The 23,407-nt window shown below is 45.5% G+C and overlaps 1 protein-coding gene across 4 annotated transcripts in view; it reads left to right on the top strand.

The window, feature by feature from the left end:
- The window catches only part of LOC140420935 (plastin-3-like), a 169,191-nt gene that overhangs the window by 40,349 nt on the left and 105,435 nt on the right, over positions 1-23,407 (top strand). The window contains exon 1 of one of the 4 annotated variants that reach the window (XM_072505101.1): positions 9,128-10,181. The exons of the other annotated variants lie outside the window; for them this stretch is intronic. The gene's annotated coding sequence lies outside the window, so the exon portion shown is untranslated. Of the gene's footprint in view, positions 1-9,127; positions 10,182-23,407 lie in introns of those variants that run through there. 4 annotated transcript variants of the gene reach the window in all.

The raw sequence follows: 23,407 nt of genomic DNA, 5'->3' as shown, positions 1-23,407 counted from the left end.
GACGCACTTACTGATGAAGTCTATGACGGTGGTTGCGTACTCGTCCAGGTTAGCTGCCACAGCATTGAATGTGGACCAGTCCACAGACTCCAAGCAATCGTGAAGTGTGTCCTCTGATGCCTCAGACCAGCACTGCACGGTTTTCTTGACTGGTTCAGCACGCTTGAGTTGCTGTTCGTAAGCCGGAAGTGGGAGTACCGGCTTGTGGTCGGATTTGCCAAAGTGTGGTCGGGGAATGGAGCGGTAGGCACTATTGATGCTCGTGTAGCAGTGGCCCAGGATATTTGCACCTCTGGTGGGGCAGGTATGTTGATGGAGTTTGGGTAGAACCTTCCTGAGGTTGGCCTGGTTGAGGTCTCCAGCCACGATTGTCAGGGCTTCAGGGTGATTTGTTTCTTGGTTGTTGATGGTGGAGTGTATTTTGTCAAGTGCTTTCTTCACTTCCGCCCGGGATGGGATGTAGAATGCTGTGATGAGTACACAGGTGAATCTCACAGGTGAGAGTAAATATGGAGGGAGCAGCCTCCAGCCTTTGAAAGGATATTGTATATTTTAGCCGATGGTAAAAACAAAAGTGAAACGCGAGTGATTTCAGGTAAATTAAATTTCTTTCTGATCTGATGATAATCGAAAAAAGATTTTCTGATTACTGCCAACAAACCTGTTATTCAGCCGTGCCTAGTTGCATTCAATGCACGATGCTCGCATAATCCCAAGAGCATCAAAACCGTGATTCTTTTGAAGTTCATTCATGAGACCATGGAGGGACAGCAAGGTGGCGCAGTGGTTAGCACTGCTGCCTTACGGCGCAGAGGACCAGGTTTGATCCTGGCCCCGGGTCAAGAAAACCGGGTCACTGTCCGTGTGGAGTTTGCACAATCTCCCCGTGTCTGTGTGTGTTTCGCTCCCACGAACCAAAAGATGTGCAGTGTAGCTAAATTGCCCCTTAATTGGGAGAAAAATAATAATTGGGTACTCTAAATTTGTTTTCAAAAAGGGACTCATGAGATCATGGGATGTGAGCATTGCCCTAGAGTAAGGTGTGGTGAGGAATACATCAGTGTCATGCTCTTGATCAAAGATTTGGAATGTGAATCACCACAGCAAAGAGGGAAAAAAATAGACTGACCATTTTCTATTAAATATGGAATGGGTAGATGGGAATTGACAGAAACAAGTATCCGGTGCCCACGGTAGCCACAACATGCGGTCGCCATCCACACAAAGACAAAAGACCATTTGTTTCCAAGACAGTTATCATCGAACTTCCCAAGGGAAATCTAACACTGGAACAAGCTGCCAAAGAGAATAATCACAGCCCCATCACTGGAAAGTCCCATCTTTAGATTATTTCCATTTACAAATTTTCAATGTCAAGACTACCGTCTCAGCAGGTATCACCTGGTTTAGCTGGCACTACCCATATAAATGCATGGAATACAGTTATTAGTCTGTAGTACCTGTCATGATATTCAAACACACATCGTCTGCTGTCATCAGGGCCTGCAAAGACACCTTTGCTCGCCACAGCATTCCGATGACTGTCATGTCGGACAATGAGCACTGTTTTGCCAGCCATGAATGGTCATCCTTTGCAGCCTCGTATGGCTTCACACACGTGACGTCCAGCCCTCTGCATCCCCAGTCCAATGGAAAGGCGGAGAAGGGCGTTCACATTGCCAAGCAGCTCCTCTGCAAGGCTGCTGCTGCCGGATTGGACTTCTATCTCGCCCTGCTGGCCTATTGCTCGGCCCAACTAGCCACTGGTCTCTCGCCAGCACAGCTGCTGATGGGTCGCGCCCTCAGAACCACTGTGCCTTCCATCCTGGCACCAACAATAGACCATGCTCTGGTACTGCATAGGATGCAACTGCAGCGCGATCGCCAGAAGAGATCGTACGACACAAGGGCAACTGATCTTCCCTCCCTGGCCCCTGGAGACAACGTCCGCATTCATCTACCAGACGGTGGCTGGTCAGCACCTGCCGAAGTTCTCCGACGCGTGGCTCCCGCTCGTTCCTGGTGCGCATCCCGGATGGATCCGTGCGTAGGCGTAATCGGCGAGCCCTTCGCCTACTTCCACGCTCGCAACGGAACCATACACAGACGCCGTGTCCTCCACTGGTTCCTGATAGCGACTTCGTGGAGCTGCCATATACCATGCCCCTTCTGTCTCCGCCCGTGGCCAGGCTCGCACCACAGCCGGTGGTTCTCGACCCACCCTTGAGGCGGTCAACCCGAATTCGTCGCCCACCTACTAGACTGGACTTATGAGACTGTTCACACGTCAAGTTTTAGCAACTACTGTATTGTAACATGTCACTGTTTTATCGTTCCAGGTCTCGTTTGATCGGACCACATTTCAACGTTCTTCTTCTTTTGTTATGGTACAACCTCGTTAGCATGCCACACCTGACATCGCCCCTTGTATATAGTTACACCACATGTACATGCTGTAAATATCACGCGCACACACACCTTTATCTGCACTCAGGACACATTCATATTTATAACCACATAGGCACACAATCTTGTAAAAAAGGGGGGATGTCATGATATTCAAACACACATCACAACACGCACATCATGATAGACAGACCAACAGACCAATTAGCACACACAACACGACAGACAAGAGCAGACACAGTATAAGACAAGAAACACGACACCTGGTGGTCAGTCCATCTGGAGACAGGACAAGGCCAGGACCTCATTAACAAGACACTCACACAGTCACCACGTGCTGAGTGCCAAGACAGATGTGTAAATAACTAGTTGGAATAAAACTGCGTTGTACCAATCGCAACCGTGTTGGTTCGTCTGTACCTCAGAGCACCCAACACTACAGTACCGACACAATGAAAGCACGTTGCCTCCTTCCCAAACAGGTTTTGCAAATCCTGACGCCACCAGTTGTTGATGCCATGAGGCATTTGGCCTGTGAATAGTTTGCCGCAGCCAGTTCGTGTATGTGCTCCCTCTCGGCCATTTTGTCTAGCAGGTGAATAATTCTAACCATTATTGGAACGTAACTATGACTAATATTCCAAGCTCACAGACCACCGATCATTAAGGTAATGGACAGGCTCCATCTCCGTTTGCATTTGTCTGCAGAGGCAGTTTCAGTTGTCATGGGTGAAGATTGGAGATGCCTGGCCCTGTCCAGTTCAAATGTGGCATGCAAAGTGCCCAACAGTAACATGGCAGCTAAATTCTCATAGATTTTTGCCAGTGGCGTCTGTTTTTGAGGTGCTCTTCCATGATCCCCCATGTAATATAAAAAGCCCTAAAATGGGTTTGGAGGTCTGTAAATGATTTTCTTTAAAAGAGGTTGATTTTATAAATACCTTAAGTCCTGGCATTGTTGGTAACCTTTTTTAATGGCATTTACTAATGCCTGATTGTGATGATGCTATACTCTGCTCTTTGCAGAGTAGCAAGGCAAAATGCTATGGGAATCTGGCTGAATCCTTCACCCTGGCCTTTGATGAGACCAAGGCCCCGAGGCTGATCCTCCACATGGAGAGTTGAGATAATTTAATTTGTATGGTTCTAGAATCATAGAATGTACAATGCAGAAGGAGGCTATTCAGCCCATCGAGTCTACACCGGCCCTTTGAAAGAGCACCCCATTTAAGCTCACACTTCCAACCTATCCCCCAAACCCAGTAACCCCACCCAACCTATTTTGGACACTAAGGGCAATTTGACATGACCAATCCACCTAACCTGCACACCTTTTGGACTGTGGGAGGAAACCGGTGCACCCGGAGGAAACCCACGCAGATACTACGGGTAGAATGTACAGACAGTGACCCAAGCTGGGAATTGAACCCGAGACCCTGGAGCTGTGGAGCAACTGTGCTAACCACTGTGCTACCGTGCTTCAGTTAACCAGTATGTCACAGTGGTGTTGTTGGTATCCTCTCGTTCAGACCTTGAACAATTTACTTAATGGATATTTCCATGCACCATAATTATGGGATTCGGGAGAGCAGCCCTGGAGTGATTTGGCGTCTAACTCTAACTAATCTCAAACTATGGAGAAAACGAATAGAGGAAGGGTACAAGCTGTAATATGTGACATTGCTGGAACACAATATTGACAATGAAAGTCAAGAATATTGATACATTCAAGGAAATCTATACCTATAAGTCACATGGAGTGAGAATTGCCTGTTACATTTTCAATAATGGAAGATATTACATCATGATGAGATTTCCATTAGAGAAAGAAAAAGGATTTGGAACTGGCCAGTAACCATTCGCTGAAAATTCTCAAATCAACTTGGGTGTTGTTATTTTTTTCTCTAAATTTAATGTACCCAATTATATATATTTTCCAATGAAAGGGCAATTTAGTGTGATCCACCTAATCTGCACATCTTTGGGTTGAAACCCACGCAGACATGAGGAGAATGTGCAAACTCCACACGGACAGTGACCCAGGGCCGGGATTCGAACCCGGGTCCTCAGTGCCGCAGCCTCAGTGCTATCCATTGTGCCACATGCCGCCCTTTAAGGAAAGTTAATAATCAAGTGTAGTGTTTCACTGTGACTCTAAGTCAAGTCCAGTTTTGTTGCATCAGCTTCCTTTATAAGACCATAAGACCAGAAGACATAGGAGCGGAAGTAAGGCCATTCGGCCCATCGAGTCCACTCCGCCATTCAATCATGGCTGATTTCAACTCCATTTACCCGCTCTCTCTCCATAGCCCTTAATTCCTCGAGAAATCAAGAATTTATCAACTTCTGTCTTAAAGACACTCAACGTCCCGGCCTCCACCGCCCTCTGTGGCAATGAATTCCACAGACCCACCACTCTCTGGCTGAAGAAATTTCTCCTCATCTCTGTTCTAAAGTGACTCCCTTTTATTCTAAGGCTGTGCCCCCGGGTCCTAGTCTCCCCTGCTAATGGAAACAACTTCCCTACATCCACCCTATCTAAGCCATTCATTATCTTGTAAGTTTCTATTAGATCTCCCCTCAACCTCCTAAACTCCAATGAATATAATCCCAGGATCCTCAGACGTTCATCGTATGTTAGGCCTACCATTCCTGGGATCATCCGTGTGAATCTCCGCTGGACCCGCTCCAGTGCCAGTATGTCCTTCCTGAGGTGTGGGGCCCAAAATTGCTCACAGTATTCTAAATGGGGCCTAACTAATGCTTTATAAAGCTTCAGAAGTACATCCCTGCTTTTATATTCCAAGCCTCTTGAGATAAATGACAACATTGCATTTGCTTTCTTAATTACGGACTCAACCTGCAAGTTTACCTTTAGAGAATCCTGGACTAGGACTCCCAAGTCCCTTTGCACTTCAGCATTATGAATTTTGTCACCGTTTAGAAAATAGTCCATGCCTCTATTCTTTTTTCCAAAGTGCAAGACCTCGCACTTGCCTACGTTGAATTTCATCAGCCATTTCTTGGACCACTCTCCTAAACTGTCTAAAGCTTTCTGCAGCCTCCCCACCTCCTCCATACTACCTGCCCCTCCACCTATCTTTGTATCATCGGCAAACTTAGCCAGAATGCCCCCAGTCCCGTCATCTAGATCGTTAATATATAAAGAGAACAGCTGTGGCCCCAACACTGAACCCTGCGGGACACCACTCGTCACCGGTTGCCATTCTGAAAAAGAACCTTTTATCCCAACTCTCTGCCTTCTGCCTGACAGCCAATCGTCAATCCATGTCAGTACCTTGCCTCGAATACCATTTTACTCAGCAGTCTCCCGTGAGGCACCTTATCAAAGGCCTTTTGGAAGTCAAGATAGATAACATCCATTGGCTCTCCTTGGTCTAACCTATTTGTTATCTCATCAAAGAACTCTAACAGGTTTGTCAGGCACGACCTCCCCTTACTAAATCCATGCTGACTTGTCCTAATCTGACCCTGCACTTCCAAGAATTTAGAAATCTCATCCTTAACAATGGATTCTAGAATCTTGCCAACAACCGAGGTTAGGCTAATTGGCCTATAATTTTCCATCTTTTTCCTTGTTCCCTTCTTGAACAGGGGGGTTACAACAGCGATTTTCCAATCCTCTGGGACTTTCCCAGACTCCAGTGACTTTTGAAAGATCATAACTAACGCCTCCACTATTTCTTCAGCTATCTCCTTTAGAACTCTAGGATGTAGTCCATCTGCGCCCGGAGATTTATCAATTTTTAGACCTCTTAATTTATCAACAATTTGAGAATCGCATTCTGAAATTATGTTGATTTATATAATTAATCCCACTGGTTTATGGTGACTTGAATAAGTCGGGTTTTGTTATTACGTGATGGGGAGTTAGGAGTGCGACAGGTTTTTTTATAACCAGTTTTTATTCTGCGGTTCACACCATTTTTGGGCTTGGAAAATTGCAGATTATGTGCTGATAAGTTTCGATGGCGTTTGTGTCTCAAACCAAAACAAATGATTGTGATCAAAGATAAATCATTCCTCACACAGTTTTGTGTACCTGACCTTCAAGAAGGGCATTGATTTATGAGTGGGTTCAGGAATAGTGATGAAGAAGATGTATGACTTGGCGTTCTTGTGTTGTGAGAAGAGGCATGCAGAATTGAGCATGGTTTTATTGAAGAGCAAGTACCAAGGCCTGAATATTTGTAAATATGTGCACAGCTCCTACTTAGGCTCCTGTGAGTGTGGAAGTGATTTTTGAACCCAAATAGTCAAGTAAACATTTTGTTTAGTCACTAGTGAATGAGACCCTGTGCCTTGGTAAGCTCTGTGATTGTAAAAATAAACAGAAGTTGAGTGTTTTTATTTATTTTACACTGTGGTCGAATATAAATAACCTGTTCAGTGGTTCGTAGATTTGGGGTCACCACCATTTTGAATTTTTCCAGAGTGAATGTTGTTAAAAATTTCACTGGCCACAGAAACTGAACTTCACAGATTTACCATCACTCCCATAAGCAGGGACCTTGCATCTTCTGCTATCTGTACACCTATCTGCCCGATAACCAGTTAGGTAACAGTATTAATCCAGGATCATGACGTTTTACTGTGTGCACTGGTCAATGTAATCTCGCCCATTGCCTTTTGTGAGCCTTGTTCAAAGGCAGATTGAAGAGCTTTGTAAACCAGCAAATTGTTTTTTTCTTGAAATGTGTGAATGAACAGATTACTACTTTCTGGTAATGTTTATTTCCGACTGCTCATCACACAAAATAGTTAGCTTTGCCACAATTGTAGACAGACAGGTTAACAATCTTTTTTTAAAAATTTGATCATGGGACATGGGCATCACAGGCTGTGCCAGCAAGTATTGTCCATCCCTAATTGCCCTTGAGGGGCCATTTAATTATAACCACATTGCAGACCAGGTAAGGATGGCAGATTTCCTTCCCTAAAGAATGGGTTTTTACGATAATCAACAATGGTTTCATGGTCACCATTAGACTTTTAATTCCAGATTTTTCTTGAATTCAAATTTTATCATCTGCAGTGGTGGGGTTTGAACCTGGGTCCCCAGTGCATTACTCTGAGTCTCGGGTTTACTAGTCCAGTGACAATACGGTAGACAACGGGGAGCCAAACGATGTGGCATGTCTGGATTTCCAGGAAGCTTTTGACAAGGTGCCACACAAAAGGTTGCTGCATAAGATAGAGATGCATGGCTTTAAGGGTAAAGTAGTAGCATGGATAGAGGATTGGTTAATTAATAGAAAGCAAAGAATAGGGATTAATGGGTGTTTCTCTGGTTGGCAATCAATAGCTAGTGGTGTCCCTCAGGGATCAGTGTTGCGCCCACAAATTGTTCACAATTTACATAGTTGATTTGGAATTGGGGACCAAGTGCAAATTGTCCGAGTTTGCAGACGACACTAAGATGAGTGGTAATGCAAAAAGTGTAGCGAATACTGGAAGTCTGCAGAGGGATTTGGATCATTTAAGTGAATGGGCTAGGGTCTGGCAGATGGAATACCATGTTGACAAATGTGAGGTAATCCATTTTGGTAGGAATAACAGCAAAAGGGATTATTATTTAATATGCTGCTGTGCAGATGGACCTGGATGTCCTCGTGCAAGAGTCGCAAAAAGTTGCTAAAGTAGGTGCAACAGATGATTAAGAAGGCAAATGGAATTTTGTTCTTCATTGCTAGAGGATTGGAGTTTAAGACTAGGGAGGTTATGCTGCAACTGTATATGGTGTTAGTGAGGCCACACCTGGAGTATTGTGTTCAGTTTTGGTCTCCTTATCTGAGAAGGACGTACTGGTGCTGGAGGGTGTGCAGAGGAGATTCACTAGGTTAATCCCAGAGTTGAGGGGGTTGGATTACGAGGAGAGGTTGAGTAGACTGGGGCTATACTCGTTGGAATTTAGAAGGATGTGGGGGGATCTCATAGAAACATATAAAATTATGAAGGGAATAGATAGGATAGATGCGGGCAGTTTGTTTCCACTGGCGGGTGAAAGCAGAACTAGGGGGCATAGCCTCAAAATAAGGGGAAGTAGATTTAGGACTGAGCTTAGGAGGAACTTCTTCACCCAAAGTGTTGTGAATCTATGAAATTCCTTGCCCAGTGAAGCAGTTGAAGCTCCTTCATTAAATGTTTTTAAGATAAAGATAGATAGTTTTTTAAAGAATAAAGGATAAAGGGTTATGGTGTTCGGGCGGGAAAGTGGAGCTGAGTCCACAAAAGATCAGCCATGATCTCATTGAATGGTGGAGCAGTCTGAGGATCAGATGGCCTACTCCTGCTCCTAGTTCTTATGTAATACCGCTACGCCATCGCCTCCCTGAGTGAACTGATGCTCTGCTATCTCTGTTACATCTGTTTGCATCCAGGCCTGAAGTATCATTGTATACCTGCCATGCAGGTTGGTTGGGCCAGTTGTCCTACTTCTGTGTTATTACTTAATGTATTCCAAAGGAAAAAATGTGTGTCCTTTCTGTGCCTCTGTGTGAGACAAAGGACATTGTACGTAACCATGAGGGTGAGGTCTGGTGGCCGATAATAGTTAAGTCAACTTGGAATGTTTTTTTTTATAAAGTAAAACCAAAAATGTTCCCATTTTTATTTTCTGCAGTCATACATGAGGGCTTGGTGTCATATTTATATTCCTGTGGATATTCTGATTACAGAACAGATACCAAGCAGGAGGTGCTGGGCCACAGTCCCAACTGCTGCTCTAATCCAATCAGCTCGTTTACAGAATCGCTGCTGTGTTAGCCTTGCCACCTTCAATGGGATGTTTTTAAAAGAGAATGAAAAAACCCTGAGAAGTATGGAAGATCTTTCAGAAGAAATTGAGAGAGCCGGAAAAGAGCCAAATTTCAGACGAGTGAAGGCTAAATTTCGGATTGATATTTGTTTTCAGAATTTGTTCAAAATATCATATTACTCTGAGTAGTTGCCTAGATTGGTCTGTTATTAAATCAGGTCGATTTTGGATGGACTCAATTTTTTCTTAGAACAGTATCTGCTTTCACAAACACACATGTGTCAGCAATGAGGACAGTTGTGGCCCAGTTATCATCTTTAAGGACAAGTCAGGAGTGCAATGGTGCAGCCAACAACACACAAGCTTGACGCCATCCAGAACAAAGCAGCCGCTTGATTGACACTCATACACTACTTTCAGTATTCACTCCCTTCATCACCAAAGAACTGTACCAGTAGTGTACCGTCTACAAGATGCACTGCAGCAGCTCACCAAGGCTTCTATGACAGCACCTTCCAAACCCGTGACCTCTACCATCTAGAAGGACAATGGCAGCAGATGCATGGGAACACCGCTAACTACAAGTTCCTCCGATTCCAATGCACCACCCTGACTTAGAAATATATTGCTATTCCTTCACTGTCGCTGGGGCAGAATCCTGGAACTTGCCCCCAAACAGGATTGTAGCTGTTCCTACACTTCACAGACTGCAGTGGTTCAAGAAGGCAGCTCACCACCACCTTCTCAAAGGCAATTAAGAATAGGCAACAAATGCTGGCCTAGTCAGCAACACCCATATCTCATGAATGAATAATTTAAAGAGAAAAAAAAAATCAATTTGAGGTAGCGGGTTCAACCCCTCTGGAGACTTGTGCACATGGTCCAGGCTGGCACTTCAATGCGGCACTGATGGAGTGGAACAGTTGGATGTGCCATAGTCAGAAAACCCACCTGTTCTCTTAGCAGGACACGCACTCACGGTATCATTCAAAGAAAGGTAAGGACTTCTCCCTGATGTCCTGGACAATATGGACAATAATATGAATGATCTTTATTAGTGTCACAAGTAGGCTTACATTAACACTGCAATGAAGTTACTGTGAAAATCTCCTAGTCGCCACATTCTGGCATCTGTTCGGGTACACGAGAGAGAATTCAGAATGTCCAATTCACCTAACAAGCACATCTTTCAGGACTTGTGAGAGGAAACCACAGCACCCGCAGACACGGGGAGAAAATGCAGACTCCACACAGACCGTGACCCAAGGCGGGTATTGAACCAGGGTCCCTGGCACTGCGAATAAACAGTGCTAACCACTGTGCTACCGTATATATCCTCATCTATCACCTAAAAACAACAAATTGCATGGTTATTCCTCTCATTGTTGGATATAGAATTATACAAAATTGGCTACCCCATTTCCTAATATTGAAAGGAGTGACTAAAATTCAACTAAAAAGTTGTAAAGTCCTTTGGAATTTCTGAATTTGTGTAAGTCATTATATAGATAGAATTTCCTTCTTCATATTTTATGAGTAAATTCTTCTTCACATAAATATTTTTGAAGGTATTTATTTCACATAGAGCCCACACCCATGGGTGGCACGGTGGCATTGCGGTTAACACTGCTGCTTCACAGCACCAGGGACCTGGGCTTAATTCTGGCCTTGGGTCACTGTCAGCGTGGAGTTTGCACTTTCTCCCTGTGTCTGCTTGGGTTTCCTCTGGGTGCTCCGGTTTCCTCCCTCAGTCCAAAGATGTGCGGGTTAGGTGGATTGGCCATGCTAAAAGTGCCCATAATGTCCCAAAAAAACGTTAAGTGGGGGTTACGGGGTTAGGATAGAGACATGGGCTTGAGTAGGGCACTCTTTGTAAGGACCGGGTGCAGACACGATGGGCCGAATGGTCTCCTTCACTGTAAATTGTATAATTCTTTCAGAGTGTCGACGCCGACTTGATGGGCCAAATGGCCTCCATCTGCACTGTAGGAATGGTTCTAATTGGTTAAGGAATAATTAAATGATGCAGTCGGCTATGTTGGGATTCTTGAGATGGATAACATGGGTAAGATTGTGATCTTGGAAACAAACTTTATTTTAATATTCAGCCAAATTGTTTTTGACAAACGTTGTCTCACACACAGTAATCAGCCTCTGCAGTGCTCCTGTTTGCTGTCAGCTTTGTAAAAATTCTGTTCAATATAGTTTCATCATGGAAGAATAAATGTTCTGTTGGCAGTTTTTGTCATCGGAAAACATTTGTTGTCCTGAGCTGGCGTCACGAGTACTGCTATTGTGCTGTAGACATCCAGAACTTTCCATTTGTTTGCCTTTAATCCTTTTGATCTTTAGCTGTATAATATTAGATTGGAACCTGACAAAGGGTATTGGAACAAATTCATTTCTTGTGTTGAGATAGATGAGTTTTTAGTTAAGCTAGTGCAGTGCAAGTTTTGTTCGATAGTGTGTGATGGAGTGAACTCCTACAGATTGTGGTGCCACCTGGAAGTGGCATGTGCAAGATTTGGTGGTGACTTGACATCAGGTTTTTAAGGTGCAGGGAGGCGCGGTGACCTGGTTAGCACTACTGCCTCACGGCACCGAGGACCCGGATTCGATCCTGGCCCCGGGTCACTGTTTGTGTGGAGTTTGCACATTCTCTTAGTGTTTGCATGGGTCTCGTCCCCATAACACAATGATGTGCAGGAGAGGTGGATTGGACACTAGGGGAAGTGAGGGTTGACCCTGGTCTGGACACCAAGGGGAGTGAGGGTTGAGCCTGTTCTGGACACCAGAGGGAGTGAGGGTTGAGCCTGCTTTGGACACCAGGGGGAGTGAGGGTTGAGTCTGCCCTGGACACCAGGGGGTGTGAGGGTTGACATCCGTCTGTTTATACTCATTGTTAAAATATCTCCTATTGAGGATTTGCACAGAAAGCGATTGCAGGCTGCAACATCTGCCTGAGCCATTATTGCGGCCAATACTAAAAGCTTTAATGCAAAATCAAATGTGATTTGAAACACATTAGAAAATCTAGATAAATAATGACTTTCTTTGAATCCTAACCACAGGATGGACTTGCTTGAGGAAGTCTGACTCTGTAAAAATGTTTCCCCCCTCTATCACAGGAAACAACTATTGCCAATTAATGTATTTCGAGACTCTGGTTTTCTCGTGTTGCTTTCTGTGCTGCTCTTGTTCGGATCAGTTGGAAAAGCCATCATTGTTCGGGATTGCAGTGTCAACTATTTTACAAGATTCTTAATGCGAAACAGTTAATATTCTGCATTGGATAGTATCTTCATGTGACACTGAACACAGCAGCAGCATGTCTTAAACTGCTACACTTGTGGAAGGTAAAAACTCTTGATTCAGCTCAAAATGTTGTATGTTATGATATGGCAGGGGCATGGTGGAGTGTAGGTGCATTCTGATGCCCTTCCTCATCTGCATCTATACCGTGTTAAGATAGAAGGCACCTATCTGTTGGACTTCCTCTTGTAGACACAAGCAAGTGAAGCCACAACTTGCATCTGTAATTTTTGCCTTTAACGTAGTAAAATAACCCAAGGCATTTCACGCGAACAATATTGAACAAAATTTGACAATGCATCCCATAAGGAGGTATTAGGATAGATGAGCAAAAGTTTGGCCATAGAGGCAGATTTATATATGTTTCACCAAGGAAGAGAGAGGGAGGTTTAGGGTATAAAAGCTCAGGAGAAGTGCCAGCAGTGATAGGGAAGATGTCGTCGGGCAAGGCACCGGATGGGTGGAGTTTTATAAGAAGTTCAAGGCTAATTTGGCGCCACTGATGGTGGAAATGTTTGAGGATGCAATGGTGTTTGAGGACACAGTGGTAAAGGAAGGATTTCTGGAGGACGCAGTTGTAAAGGAAGGATGGCCGTAGACAATGAGGCAGGCATCCATTTCATTGTTACTTAAAAAGGCGAAGGATCTGTGGAGTCGTATAAGCCCATTTCACTGCTGCACATGGATGCTAAGATACTGGCGAAGGTGTTAGCGGTGAGGCTGGAGGAGTGCCTTCCCGAGGTGGTGTGGGAGGATCAGACTGGGTTCATCAAGGGCAGGCAGCTGTCGTCAGAATGTGTGGCAGCTGCTGAAGGTGGTGCTTTCTCTGGCAGAGGGAAAGGATTAGAAGTGGTGGTGGTGTTAGATGAGGAGAAGGGGAGTGGAGTTATTTGTTTGCAGTGCTGGGGAAGTTTGGGTGTGGCTTGGGTGAAATTGTTATACAAGGATCTGTTTGCGGACGAATTATGCAAATTTGGGGTACTTCCCACTGTTTCGGGGAACGAGGCAGGGATGCCCCATGTCCCGTTCTCCCCCCCCCCCCCCCCCCTTCTGTTTGCATTGGTGATTGAGCCCTTGGCTATTGCGTTAAGGGGTTCGGTCTGTCGAAGGGGATAGTGAGGGGAGGGATGAAGCATAGGGTGTCTCTGTACGCAGATTATCTGCTGCTGTACATTTCAGACCTGGACTCATCTGTGAGGGCCATAATGGGATTGCTAAGGAAATTTGGAGCGTTTTCCGTGTATAAATTAAATTTTAGGGAAGAGTGAATATATTGTGGTGTCTTCTCCAGGTGCGAGTCCGGGAGTGGGGTGGGGGGAGGGGGGGGGGGGGGGAGTTTTGCCATTTTGGCTAGTGAGAACTTTTTGGGGGTGCAGGTGGCAGGGGACTGAGCACAACTTCGTAAGCTGAATTTCACGAGCCTGGTGGGGTGGGTGAAGGAGGACTTGGTGAGATGGGATAGCCTCCTGATAGGGCGGGTGCAGGCAGTAAAAATGAACATTCTGCCAAGGTTCTTGTTTCTGTTCTTGTGTCCTCCGGTCTTTTTGTCAAAGTGATTCGTTCAAGGGTTGGACAGGCTGGTCTCGTTAGCTAGGATAAGGAAGGCGGTTCTCCAAACGGGGTGGCAGTCGGCGTGGCTTGGTCCTTCTGAACTTGTTACACTATTACTGGGCAGCAAATGCGGAGAAGGTGTGGGGCTGCAGTAAGGAGGCGGAGGCTTTGTGGGTGCGAATGGAGGCGGGTTCCTGTAAAGGGCCGGGGATGCGGGCACTGACAACTGGGCCACTACCATTCGCCCCAGGGAAGTACTCGGGTAATCCTGTAGTGGTAGCCACACTGACTATTTGGGGCAATTTCGACAGCCCAAATGTGAGGGCAGCTTCGACGCTGTTGCCAATAAGAGGGAATCATGGATTTGAGCCAGGGAGGATAGGGAGGAGAAATTGATAAAAGAGATGAAGGATCTGTTTTTGGAGGAGCGATTCGCAGTTTTGGTGGAGCCAGTGCAGTTTGGGGGGGGGGGGGAGGGGGAGAGGAGTATGGGCTCCAGCGTGAGGAGGGCTTCAGGTATATTCAGGTGTGGAGTTTCACAAGAAAGGTCTTCCTGAACTTTCCGGTGACACCGTCCTCCTGGCTGGAGGAGATGCTGTTGGTGGGGGCGGGGGAGGGGATGGGGTTGTTTCGGGGGGGGGGCCTGTAGAATGGGGTTGTTTCGGGGGGGGGGGGAGCTGTAGAAATGGGGTTGTTTCAGTGATATACAGCAGGATTATGGAGGAGGACAAGGAGTCTATCGAAGGGGTTCAGGCCACGTGGGAGGAAGAGATGGGGATGGGGCTGGAAGAAGGATTATGGTGTAAAATGCTGCGAAGAGTCAATGCCTCGACCTTGTGTGCGAGGCTGGGCTTGATTCAGTTAAAAGTTGAAAAGTGGTGTACAGGTCGCACTTAACGTAGGAGAGGGTGAGCTGGCTGTTTGAGCAGGTGGAGGATAGCTGCGAGCGTCGTGGGATGGACCCAGCCAATCATGTCCATATGTTCTTTTCCCGCCCGAAATTGGAGAAATATTGGGGGTCGTTTTTCAGCACCATGTCTGAGGTCCTGCATGTGGATTTGGAGCCAGGTCCCCTGGAGGCCATATTCGGGGTGTCCGACCTGCCAAAGCTGCAGACTGGAGCTTGGGCAGATATTTTGGCCTTGCCCTCGTTGATCGCTCACAGGCGAGTCCTGTTGGGGTGCAGGTCAGCTTCACCCCGCTGTGCATCGGCATGGTAGGGGATCGAATAGAGTTCCTGTATATGGATAAGGTGAACTTTGCTCTGAGAGAGGCAAGTGAGGGGTTCCACCAGAGATGAAGCTTGTTTGTTTGTTTTACATATTGGGGACCTGGCCACTGTCCTGCGGGAGGCGGGGGGGGGGGGGTAAAATATTTCCCCCCAAAAAATTAAAATTCAGGCGACCCGAGGAGGTAAATTCCAAATGATAATTTATTTTCTGCCAAAAGAAAAGGCAGCAATGCGGCATACAACTGGGGTTGTCGATCATGCCGTTCCTAATCCAGGCCAGCTTTTGTGAGGTTATTTCTACAAGCCCCAGCTGAAGTGCGCCTGCCCATTAGCGGGGGAACTTATATTTCACAAGCCCCGCAGGGAGATCAACCGGATCGCCCTGTGGATCTTGTGTGGGTTGTTACATCTGTTCCCACCCTCCCCCTCAGTCAATGTCCGAAGGTCTCTTTGTCGCTGGATGCAGAGGAGGTCTCCTTTGCTGTTTTGCTCGTGGTTTTGCTTCTGACAGCAGTGGGGCTGGGTCGGGGGGCCTGTAACGTGTCGGCAATCGTCGTTTCCATGCTGGAGTCAGAGGAGTCCTTTTGGAAGTCCATCTCTGAGTATGCTGTCCTCCAAAAGTATTAAGGATATCTCCATATCTGATGCTGAGTCTTCCACAGGTCCCTGGAGAGTTGTGCTCCTTGGCTAACAGTTGGTAGGTATGGCGGGGGGGCGTGGTTGCCGGCGAGGGACCAATTCATCTGGCAGGGCTACCTCCGGAGCGGGCTCCCTGCACTTGGGATCCATGTGCTTGCTCTGCTCTTGACTGGCGATCAATCCCATTTTCTCCACTATGGTCCTCTGTGTGCACCAGGCACCGTCTCAAAATTCCGGACGTGGACTGCGTCCCCTGGTTTGAGTCCTCTGTCCTGCTTCTGGCGGTCATGCTACCTCTTCTGGAGGTATTGCTTATTTTCCACCTTCCTGCCAAGGTTTGGAAATGTCAAGCTTGGACGGGTCCGGAGACATAGGCCCATCAGTATCTCTGCCGGAGCTACCCCCGGTTGTAGAAAGTGGCGTGGCTCAATAATTGAATTAAAAGCTTGCCAGTTTTGTATCAACTGACCCCATAGTTTGTCTTCCCATGCCTCGTTTAAAGGAAGGTTTACACTGCCCACTCAGCCAAGCCATTTGAATAAGGGTGATATGGGAAGGTTCGAATGTGCTTCACCCCATTAGTTCCTTTAAACCCCTGAAATTCTTCACTTGTGGAGGGGGTTCAGTTATCAGTGTCAAATATCTCTGGAATACTGTGGGTGCTGAAAGATTGGGGCAGCTTCTCTACAGTGACCCGCAAAAGATATGGAAGGCATCCGATGTACAACCATATACTTTGAGTGGGCATTGATCAGCAGTAGAAACATTGATCCCAGGAAGGGCCTGGCAAAGGCGGCATTTAATCGCACCGCAGGGTGTCCCGGCCACGCCCAAGGGTGCAGCGTAGTTGATGGAGAGAGCTTCTGATGCTCTTGATAAACCCACACACTGATGTACCACCTACTCAATGTCGCAATCGTGCTTGGCTCCTGGTGAGCATTTCCATTTCAGAAACCCCCGAATGTCCACTGCAAGTCCCACAGAATGGTATTGCAGCCTGGCCTCGGGATGACCATCCAGGCTCCTCACAGGAGGATGCTGTCCACTATGCTGAGCTCCTGCTGTTTTGCTGCGAAGGCACGCAATTCCTCTGGGAGCTTCCCTTGTCCCCATGTAGGTGGACACTTGGCCAAGTGCGGCCCTTTTGGGTCCACATGTGGATTTGTGCAGCTGGGACTGGTAACGTGTCCATGAAATTTAGTGCCAACACAATTTCATCCTGTTGTATCTTTCTAAACCACAGTGTGTGTTTAACCCGTATACGTTTGACAAATGATCACACAAATTGTTCAGTACAATAATTGATTATTAATACATACAAAGTTAAATACTTAATAAATCACACGTTCTGCACATTTGGGCATGAACTAATACACTTAAAACAACCTTAACTTAACTTCCAGGTGACTGGCAGTGCAGAGCAGATGTGGCCTTATCTGTGGTCTAGTAGTCTGGCAGTGCTGGAATTCTTGTAGCTGGTCGTCTTATGTCCTTTGTTCTGGACCCTCTGTGGATGGTCCTCTCTTGACTGGTGATGGGTGCCGAAGCTGTCGCCTGGAAGGCCGCAGTCGAGCGAGCAAGTGGTGTGCTATGCAGCACCTTTTATCCTTCTTGGATTTTCATGCCCTTTTGTGGGTGGTCTCTGGGTCATTGTCAGTCAATTGATCAAGGCACCATCACCCTGATCGATCAAGTCCAATCAGGGGCTGCCACATCGATTTTGGGGTGGGCACTCAGTGGCCATGCCTGGAAGTGTTGGGGGCAGGGGTTTGGGTGCCGCTGTAAACAATGTGATTGACAGGATAGTTCTAATGTTCCTGGGATGCCTGGCGATGGTCTTTTTCCTGGACTATTAAAGAACATCTGAGCTGCAGCTTTTGTGTAACTGCAAAGTGCAGCCTGTCTGTCCTTGACTTTGACCATTTTTCCCAGCGTTCTTTGCGGGAGGCCATTTTACATCCATAATCCGCTACTAGGGGTGGGGGACGAGGTGTACAGGCTGAGGACATCCGCATGCGCCTGGACAGTACTCAAATACACACTTGTATGCTGCCGGCAGCAATGCCCATTGCTGTATCCTGGTCAAAGCTATTGCCAGTATCATTTTATGTTCTTTGAAAAGGCCGAGTAATGGCTTGTGGTGCGTGATTATCGAAAAATGATGTCCATAGACATATTAATTAAACGTTTTGACTGAAAAGTCACGGCCAGTCCTTACTTTACAATTTGTGCGTAGCGGCACTCTGCATCAGCCAAGGTTCTTGATGCATAGGCTATCAATTGCTCGGTCTCATCATTCCACTGACGGGACAACAGTGCATCATTGCCATATGGGGGAGGTGTCACACGTGAGGATGGTTTCGAAGGGTCATAATGCATCAGTAGTCTGGAGGATAGTAGCTAGCGCTTCACTCTGGCAAATGCTTCTACTTGTGGCGCCTTCTGCCCATTTTGGTGCTTCTTTAGGAGTGCGTGCCAGTAAGGTAGCCAAATTCAAAACAAATTTTCCATAACAATTGATGAGCTCTAGGAATGACTGTAGCTCTGTCATGTTCTCTGGTGTTAGGCACGCTTGATGGCCTGAACTTTCTCATCTACCGGGTGCAACCCCTCTATCAACCCGGTATCCTAACTTATTTTCCCTGAAAGACGCACTTGCCACTCTTCAGGTGAGACATTACGACTGGAAAATTACACATGGGGACAACACCACGAATGGGAGTTGGATGTACTCGTATTGTCTTAACAGTGACATATTTTCTGGTTGCTGCGTGTAACTCCAGCTGGATGTATGCGGGGATCATGTCCATCTTTGTGAATGAGTGGCTCCCAAATTCACGTATAGGTCTTCCACGCGTGGCATGGGTACCTGTCTAAGCGGGAGGCCTTGTTGACTGTCATAGTCACCATATAAGCGGGTGGACTTGCCTGGACCACTGGGGCAGCTCACTCTGCCAACTGGACCGGGCGTATAATTCCCAAGTTGCCCCTTTGTTCACCTTCGAGAGCAGAGTGTGTAGCAGGGTTTTAAAGTGCGGGTCGTGACTCACTGGTGGGTATTGGGAGAGTCGTAAAGCAATCGGTTGTGGCATTTCCGCAGTGCTCCCAATCATGGGAGGAGTGCCCAGCAGCTGCTACCAGCATTTTTATTGCAAATAGCGGCCGCTGCCGCTTTTAAATAAGAAGAAAATTAGACTGTGTGCAGCCTTCTGGCCGTAAGTGGCAGCAGTGAACAGCTCATGCGCCCTGCATGTACACTTGACATCAAGTGCCTTGTATGTTCACAGAGGAGAACTTCTTCCATTCTCTAGCTGCTGGCAAGCCAGGCAAGAGGACTGAAGAGGAATCATTTCCTTACAAGTAAGAGATGGCCAGAGACACACACAGGCAGTGTACCTACTGGACAGGATCACGCAACTGAATCTACTGGAGAGAGCTGTTCAGGAGATGCCAAGGCAGGACAGAGCAGTGGCGGCATGGTGGCGCAGTGGTTAGCATTTCTGCTTCACAGCACCGAGGACCCGGGTTCGATCCCAGCCCCAGGTCACTGTTCGTATGGAGTTTGCACATTTTCCTCATGTCTACGTGAGTTTCACCCCCGCAATCCAAAGATGTGCCGGTAGGTGGTTTGGTCATGCTAAATTGCCCATTAATTAGAAAAAAAAAAGAGAATTGGGCACTTTAGTTTAAAGAAAAAAAAGCTATGTACAGAGCTCCAGGGCCTCTGGTTAACAGCCTACAATGGAGAAACTTAACTTGGGAACAAAGCAGTATAAAGATGATTTCTTGAGGTATGGTTTTGTCAGTTATGCCGATGCAAAGTACTGGAAAATGATAGAAAGTTTTAGAATTTGGAAGAGAAGTGGTGGGTGAAAGATTACTTGGCTGCGTGAGTTTCCTATGGGTGCTCAGGTTTCCTCCCATAGTCCAAAGATGTACAGGTTAGGTGGATTGGCCATGCTAACTTGCCCCGTGACATCCAAAGGTTAGGTAGGGTTACAAGGATAAGGAGGGGGGGGTGGTACAAGGTAAGTGTGCTCTTTCGAAGGGTCTGTGCAGGCTCGATGGGCCGAATGGCCTCCTTCAGCACTGTAGGGATCCTATAAATGACCCAAATTCAATTTCCGGTCTTTATTTAAGTTGGCTTTTCTCAAGTTGTGGTAATTACTCATCGATTGAACACCGGAGTCCTGGAATAGGATGGGATAGGGTAAGAAAGTAATTGGGCGCAGGGACCCTGGTGAATTGCTATGAATCCAGAATAAACATCTTTTAGGAAAACAAAGATATTTTTAACGGATTTATATTTGTATTAGTAAACATTAGAAAAAAGGTTTAGTTTTAAGTGGGCTTAATTTAAAGTTTCTATTTAAGGAAAGATAAACACATAGATTTGTGCTGGGCAAAGGTGTTTATACGTGTGGGGTTGGCTTAGTTCCAAATGTCCTTCTATTGTGTTTCGAGAGGGTTATGGCATGAAAAGTAAATAAGTTGCCAGAAGCATGTGATCATTGCAAAGCAACTGGGGACCCTTTTAAGGTAGAAAGGCCTTTTGGATTTAGTTTTAGCTGAATTTGCTGGGCAGTTGGAGATAGGCAACCAGGGAGTGAATATCTCAACTCTGCCAGGAAAAGACGAGCAGATCAGAAAAAGGGAGTTGCAAAGTGGCAGACTTCCCAAAGAAACCTATACAGTCCAGATAACCAGGGAATTGGGACAGAAAGAATGTCTCAAGAGGCCCCTCTGAGTAATGTTCTTGTCGGATGGCCTGATTGATATTACAAGAACACTTGTAGCTAAAGCTATAAACAATTTATTAACATTATAACTGTGGGTCAACTATAAACAAAACAGCAGATAAATCAGTGTTAACTTGCGCAGGCAGCCTCGCTTCCAGCTGTCCAGTCAATCTCCAGGTCGCCTGATTCTAATATTCACTTATATACGAGTGAGTCAGTCGGTGAATTACAACACAACCATGATATCACCACACCCCCTTTCCTTTGAAAGAATAAATTAATGCATTATCATCAGTATATTTGTATGTGACATCATTAGCCTGTAAGTTTAACAGTATTAATTTTTTAAAAATTAAAACTATTTTAACAAATAAATATATCTCCTCCTTCTTTGCCAAGTATGGAAGTGTGGTACACAACCTCCTATTCATGAGTAACTCTGCTGCCGATGTACCACGTGCTCTGTAACTCAATAGTGCGAGATATGAATCAGATTGGCTGTCCATTGCTTTCTTCAACAATTGCTTAACAATATGTACACCTTTTACGGCTTTTCCATTGGCTTGACGTGACGTGATTGAAGTCATACGTGACTGCGAAGTGTTGCCACTCTTTACAGCTAAATCAAGGACTGTTGTCACTCAACGATGACTTGAGAAATTCCCTGTCTAGCAAAAGTTGACTTGGTATGCAGTATTACACTGCTTGCCGTTATGCTTGACAGTAGAGCCATTTTGGGATAGTTTAAAAAATAATCTATGATCATTAAATAATCTTTCCCTTTTAGGTGAAAGAGATCCATAGCTACTTTCTGCCATGGTGCTGTAGGTAAATCAGATATTTACATAGGTTTCTTGTTTGCTTGCAACGATGCATCTGGCATGTGTCAACAACTGACCATCCTGTCAATATCCTTTTGTGACTGGCCAGTAAACTTACGGGCTCTCCGTTTACATTTCGCAATCCCAAGATGTCCTTCATGTATCCTCTTTAGTACATCCTTGCGAAGAGATTGAAGTGTGGCTATGGTGTTCAAACAAAGTACCACTCCATTAATGATACTGAGTTCAGATGTTATATTGTAGAACTCCGTACATTGACCTCTGGGCCAGTGTGAGTTGATATTCATCATCACCTCGTGAAGAGTTTGATCCTTCCTGTCTCTTTTTGGATCTCATATAGTTTTGTATCTGGTACTGGTAGTAGTGTGGAAATAAGATTGACATACAGATCTACATGTGCAGCAATTTCACTACTAATATTTTGTATCGGTGCTCTCAATGATGCATCTGCTAAGAACAAATATTTGTCTGGCATGTAGATGAGATTGAAGTCACAGCATTGTAACTTCATCAGCCTCTGAATGTGCAGAAACATCTGGTTGAGATTTGTCTTGACGATGTTAACCAAAGGACAATGATCTGTCTGAACTGGGAAAGTTGGAAGCCTATTTACATAGTCGTGGAATTTCTCCAAATCTACAACTAAACCCAGGCATTCTTTTTCGATTTGAGTGTACCTCTGCTCCGTTGTCGTCATGGATCGTGATGCATAAGCAACTAATTTTCAATCACATGCTCAAGTTGCAAAAGAACTGCTCTTCGACCATCTTTGGACGCGTCTGTTGACACTTTAATCTGCTAAAATAGGTCAAAAAATGTGAGAACTGACATGGTGGTTAGTGAAGTCTTGAGCTTCTTCCACTCTTGCTCATGTTGCTCAGTCCAAGTGAAATCATTGTCTTGTGCAGGAGATCACGTAGATGTGTTTTTTTTTTTTTTTTGCTGACATGTTTGGAATTAATTTCCCTATAAAATTGATCATAATCATCACTCTTAAGATGGCTTTCTTGACGTGTGGTTTGGGCATGTTGAGAATTGTTTTGATGGTGTCCTTCTACGGTTCAATGCCATGCGATGAGAGCTTGTCATCTAGGAATGTGACCTAAGTTACTCCAAATTGGCACTTTTGCTTGTTGAGCTTCAGCCTATTTCTCCTGACGTTCGTTAGAACTTTAAGCAATCGCGTGCTGTACTTTTGTGTGGTTGAACCCGGAACGAAGACATCATCCACGTACACCTTTGATGCCTTTGATTATGTGCTCCATGGCACGGTGAAAAATTTCTGATGCCGAAATTATGCCAAACGGCATTCTCAAAAAGCAGTACCGTCTAAATGGCGTATTAAAAGTGCAGCATTTTGTACTTTGTTCCTCTCGCTTTAGTTGCCAGAAACCTTGATGCATCAAGTTTTGTAAAGAATTGTGCACCAGCGATCTCCGATGTGATTTCCTCATGCTTTGGTATTTTGTAATGTTCTCTTTTGATACTCTTGTTAAGATCTTTAGGATCCATGCATACGTGAATATTGCCATTCTTTTTCTTTACACAAACCATGGAGTTTACCCAATCGGTAGGTAGGTTCTTCTATCTCTCTGATTAATTTTAATTTTGTCATTCTGTCTACCACTTGAAGTGAATGGTACAGTGTCATTATGTCTAGCTCCTTTTTGAGGTGCAGGTATTCTTCTTGGTGCCTGTATCACAGGTTTTGCATAATCTTTGAGTTGTAGGTGAATGGTGGTATACCAAAACCTGTGAACGCATCTCTGAATTTGCTGATATTTTCAGAGTGTTGATCCAGTCCTTTGTGGACTAGACCTAATTCTTCACAGGACTGATCACCTAATAGTGACTCCAAGCCCTCGGATACAATGCAGAATGGAACGGAATATACTTGTGTTCTTCTCCA

Source organism: Scyliorhinus torazame, chromosome 5, assembly GCF_047496885.1.
Source record: "Scyliorhinus torazame isolate Kashiwa2021f chromosome 5, sScyTor2.1, whole genome shotgun sequence".
Taxonomy (NCBI): domain Eukaryota; kingdom Metazoa; phylum Chordata; class Chondrichthyes; order Carcharhiniformes; family Scyliorhinidae; genus Scyliorhinus; species Scyliorhinus torazame.
This window is presented reverse-complemented; position numbering and strand designations above follow the sequence as displayed.